Genomic DNA, 5855 nt, shown 5'->3' on the forward strand with positions numbered 1-5855 from the left:
GAGGGGGATTATGGCCTGTGTGGCAAGGCAGCGGAGTTATGGATGGCAAATTGCTTTTGAATAATACTAGGTTCTGCGACCTACGTACAAATCAGGGGGAAACCGTTCAAACTGGGACCCGGTCTTTATTTTCCAAAATGTCTTTGATTGTCCTAGTAATTATTAGTGTGAATGTGGCCACAGAACTCTACCTTATTGGTTTGAGGTTAATGTTTAGGTATTTATAGAGGTTTTTGTTTATCTTTGTGGATAAAAGATATCTCTGTGGGTAGAGCTTGAGTCTGAAACTGAAAGCAAGCTTTTTTATGAGCAAGGAGTTGTTGATCAGTTCTATCTTATGCAATTCTAGGTGTTGCCATTGCTGTTAGATTTAATTTGCCAACTGTAATATCATAGAGGGCCCGGTGTCCTAAAAACCTCTGGTGTGTTCCTTGGTTGCTGACGAGCTTCTTACCTAATTAGTGGTTTGCAGGCACTTTAGATAAGAAGGAGGGGGAATTTTCTATGTAGCTTTCCATCATGTGGAGCATTTTGGTTGTGGTGGTGGTGCTCAAAATACTTCTGTGAGACAAATCCATGACTGCTTATTCTTCATCTCGCTCTGTAGCTGCCCCGCGCGGATCTCATCCAGTGTGAATACGAGGTGTTGGTGCCGAGAGAAGTGACTCAGAGCTCTTCACGAGGGTCACAAGTGATGAACGTCGAGAGACACCAAATAAAAGAGCCAGAAATTTCTACAGCTAAATTTAAAAGCTTGTGTTACCGTGGAAGAACAGAGGAGCACTGTGAGTGTTTCCTTCAGTAGTTCAGTCATGCAAAAACATTTCTTTGGTATTTTTTTCTGAAGTATAAATATTGCATGCCGGAATAGCTGAAAAATGGCTTTAATTATGAAAAGCCTCGCTGGTGAGCAAACACAAAGCTAAAAGTGAAAAGCCGACAGGCAGTTCTCCGTTAAGCAAACTTAACCGGTGAAAAGGTACTGAATTAAAAACCACACGTGCCAGCGTTGGAGTGAGGAGTTCAGAGAGTTAAAGGGAATGAGATGGCTCGGGGCTAAGTAACAAACAGCAAAACCTGCCAGCTCTAGGCTGCTGATCAAAATCCACACCATGTCAGTAGTAGCTGACGTTTTTCTACACGCCGAATGCCAAGATGCTGATGGGCTGCATATGGGCAGCAGGAAGCTCCTGTCCACGTTACAGGGAGCATTATATACTGTTAGCCCCAAAGCAATGCCATGAATATCTTCATAGAGATGGGGGCACAGAAGTAAAATAAAACCAGATCCCATACACCCATACACCAAGTTGGATCCAGTGGATTTCTCTCTCTTCTGCCTCAGACCAACTCTTAGGACACTTAACGCAGCTGTGCCATAGCTGGAATCCACGTCTCAAGCAAAACCTTTGTCCTAGGATTGCTTTTGCTGAAAAGAGCATTGGTTTGGGGACTCGTATTTCCTCAGGCAGGTTTTGGGGGCATTGGTAACCTCGCACATCCGAACGCTCCCCCGTGGTTCTGTTTATTCACACATCCCTTCCCCAGGGATTTCCTGTGAACCATCGCTCTGAGTACCTGAACCGTTGACATCCCTCCTAGCAGCTCACTGAGCTCACTCCCCCGTCCTGCCCTGAAGCTTCAGGAATGTTTCCATCCCTGGCACGAGTAGGTGGAGCCATCTGCTACCCAGGCAGTAAGCAGAATTTGTTAATGATTGTCCCAGTGTGATAGAAATAGAAGCAAATCCTTAATCTACTTCACGCTCAGTTGTGTGGTCAGGGGCTATCCCTGTGCCTATAGCTTCCTTAGACCCTGACACTCAGATAAACTGGTATTTAGGGGTTTAAGCATCTCACCCAGAAAACCCAAAAGCAAATGCTGAGAAAGAGCCTGAATACGAGTGAGTTCAGAAGCCGAAACCCTCTGTCATTTCATAGGGTTTCCTATAAAGTTCTCCCAGCTGCTCCAAACTGATTCCTACCTCCACAATGTTTCCAGCTGCCTGGCTGCTTATTCACTCCCCATTGTTAGTACCTGGGTTCTCTCCAAATATTTTTACAGAGGTATCTCCATTTCACTCTTCTTTCACTGCTTTTGGAGAAGGGGGTTGATGACTTTAGCGTTTCTTAATCCATAACACCGGGTGTCTGATGTGTGGGGTGATATAAGATGTAGGCTTGAAGATCACATTTGGCCTGATCCAAACCTCAGTGCAATTTATTTATTTTTTTAATTTACTGCTGTGGGTGAGAACTCAGGGCTGTTGAAACAAAACATGTCTTACTAGTCATCAAAACTATTCTTTATCCGAAGGGTGAATCCTGTTTCATATCAGAGTTGATTTAGCTATTCTATAATACGTCAGTTAGGTCAAAAAAAAAAGAGATTATTCCAGACAGCATATAATTAACCTGTGAATGCTTGTGCTCAGCAAAGTGCAGAGGTGACCGATGCCTGATTTTGCATGTGGAGCCTTGTGTGGAAAGCACTGAGGGGCCACGCTGCATGGCAGCAGCCCAAGTCAGTTTTTACTCTCACGGTAAAATTAGGCTGTTTGTGTTACTGGCTTGTTGCAGTCCCCCATCTGTTTCTCCGAGCCTGCTGTCTTCAGTGATTTTAAGCTTTTGGAACGGATACCAACAAATGGGTTTTGGTGAGCAGTTTGACAACCTGTATCGGTCTTAATTCAGGAAGAGAAATAAGGCAATTTAGACTAAAACCCTACCCTTGTTCAGAAGTGAGGTAGGAACTAGAACTAAAAACTGGAACTGAGCAAATAGAGAAAGGGAAAGGTGACACGTTTTGCTGGAGAAGGCTCGCTGACCCTGTGAGAGGCTTGGCACGAAATGGAGCATCCCCAGGCTCCCTCTGATTCAAACTAATAACTAACAGCTTTTCGAGGGGAAAATGGGACAGTGATTCCTTTTGTTTGATTTTTTTTCCCCCTTTTCCTTTCTCTAAAGTTGTATTTCTCTTTTTACCTTTGTGCTAGCGATGCGTGTGCCCAGCTTGCTGTTCTCACCAGGCACCATCTGCGAACGCTTCCCTGAGCAGCACGGGAGGGACCGCTTGGAAGCGAGTCAGCTCAGGTACTTCAGCCCTTAGTAGCTACGGCTTGGATGCTTCTGCACCCTGGCTGCCAGCACAGTAGGTTGCAGGAGGGCTTATAAATTTATTATTTCACCTCTGATGCCAGGCAAATGTACCCAGCCTGCACGGGTTCAGGGCTGAGCCTGTGTTGGAGACATCAAAGGGGCTCCAGGTCTACCACAAGCAATGCTTCATCTGAACCAGATGTGGCTTTATGTCGTGCTCGTGGGACACCTTGGCGCTGTCCTCCCACTGCTGCTGCTCCCAGGTGTGTGACACGTGGCACGGAAGATGCTCGAGCTGGTTGCAGGACCAGCTGTGCGCAGGCAGGGTTTCTTCGCCCGGGCTCAGCACCGTGTCAAGGCGGCTGCGTGGCTCCCGGACCCAGCTTGGCCCCAGAACAAATACAGCTTCATCTGTATGCGCTGTGCAGCCCGATCCAGTAAATCATACGGCAGGCGAGCTGACTTTGCGCAAAGGCATCGGAGGTACATCTAAATCCTGAGAGCTGACGGCGTTTTAAAAATCAAAATTCAGGGCACAACGCAAAGGTAACTGGGGGAAACGTAGCGGCCCCCACGATCCGGGAGGTCAAGCTAATTGATACAGTGCTCTGCCCCGGTGTTAGATCGGTGAATCTGCAGCCAGGGCTCCTAAACACAACGATCATTAATACCAAGAGCAGTGCCAGTAAGGAAACGAGAAGAGAAGTTAGCAGAGCCATGCTGCAGCGAGGCGTGTAATACCCCGTGGATATGAGCAGGCACAAGGGAACAACTGCCTGCCCCTGGCACTGGGGGAAGAATGGAGAATCCCAGTAAAAAAAAAAGAGGTCACAGAGAAATTGTAATGTGTGGATATTGTGATGAGAGAGAGAGATGGGTTCACGCGGGGAGCTCCTGCAAAGAAGTGGGAGGTTTCTACAGCAGGAACTTCAGGGGAGTGAAGGATTGCCCCAAGTCCTCGGCTGGCACAGTGAGCTTGGAGTAGAGGATTAATGAAATATGCAGCCCCTCCCCTTAACGGTGTCAGTAATAAGCATTGAGATTAATGCTAATGTTGATATAAATAAAGCTCTGTGCAGTTATGCTCAGCTAAGGTCAGGACGATATTCTTTTTCTGGGTTGAACAATTAAGTGCATTGTCTGCACTTAGGGCCAGAGAGGCTGGGAAGGGGAGGGTTTAGCTCGCCTTCTGAAAGATTCAACACTGACCACGCTCAGAGACAGGATGCTGCATCGATCCGCTCGGGAATGACAATTTCTCTTTTCTGCAACAACCGCAGAATATTTGTGCTGGAAGTTCAGAAGCGTTTGGCCTCACTTAATTCGACACTAAAAGATCCTGGTTGACAGAGCGACATAAAACTGCCAGGGTGATCTAGTGAGAATCTTGTTTATGCCTCTGCATCGGATGAGTTTGTCTTAGGAGAAGGCAGGAGCTTCAAGTAAAACCTGAATGTAAACATATAAATAAAACCATTTGGCGTTTACTTTAGGCTCTAAATCGTAGCTCTCAAAATATAAATAAGATAGCCTGGTATTTATTCTAGCTCCCACTTGAAATGCAGGCTAGCGTGCCATCGGTTTGCTCTAGTTGAGTGGCATGCTAATACTGCAGACCTAGTGTGTCACTCGTGCTGGCGTACCCAGTTAATGGATTGCTGTTGTTGCTATTAGCAAACAGTAATTGCTTGTGATTGAAGATATGCCTTAATTGCCCTTTTATTTCTTTGTTTCCAATTAATCATTGAGACGTCGTTGTATCGGGATGGTAATTGCGGCGTCTTCTGTTTTGATCCGTTTAAAATACAGGTGCAAGGGCTGTTTTGTGAGATCCGGAGAAACAGGAGGAAGCTTCGGGTCTGTGCAGCCTCCTGCCCTGCTCCTGGCGAGGCACAGCCAAACGTCCTGCGGTGCAAGAAATGAGGACTGGCTGTATCTGAAAGCATGCAGAGATCTCCAAAATGGAGCCTTCAGGCTTCCTCGCATAAATCAAGACTTCTGCGGGTAGAACCGGAGGGGGTTTTGCTGGGCTGGGGGAAAAAGGAGTAGGTTATTAATCCTGGTGCCCTGGCTGCATGGTGGGGAAGCTGCCAACTCCATCCCCTGCACAGCTCCAGCTGCAGTGGGAACGCAAGCAGAAATCTCCCCCCAGCACCACCTTTTCCATCACTCAGCCGAAGTTTTGTGCAAATAAATAGCCTTTGGCGTGCACCCTTTGTTCTGAAGCTACCAGGGGAGAAGGCATCTCACCGACAGGAGCATCAGATAAGCGTCCGAGGTTAAGGAGGACGAACCTGAACCACAGAGGTGTCATCTAGGAGAGGTTTTCCATTCCTGCAGCTTGGCAAAGGTGTCCTGATCGACTTGTATGATCTGCCCATCAAATAAAGATCGGCGTTGCCGCGCTGATGAAGGATTATAAATCAACTGGGAAACGAGTTGTGTGGCGTTCTGCTACACCCGTTGAGTTTTAGTACTGGTGCTCAAATCTGTCCAGCAGTTACCTGGAGTAACTGCCTGGCCTTTGTGAAGCTAGTAATGAATAACCAAGCTTTTTACAGTCAAAATAATAAATGAGGCATTAATGGTAAATTAAGGAATGTGAAAAAAGCCAGCCGTGCAGCAATTACTGTCAGTTAGCACCTAACGAAGACTGTCAGCCGTGGAAGCATTCACGGATCTGGGTAAACGAAGGAGTGATAAAATCACCCGGGGTCTATAAACATAAATCAACATCAATGAAGACACCGGCTGCAC

This window comes from Aythya fuligula, chromosome 2 (genome assembly GCF_009819795.1).
Source record: "Aythya fuligula isolate bAytFul2 chromosome 2, bAytFul2.pri, whole genome shotgun sequence".
Classification (NCBI taxonomy): domain Eukaryota; kingdom Metazoa; phylum Chordata; class Aves; order Anseriformes; family Anatidae; genus Aythya; species Aythya fuligula.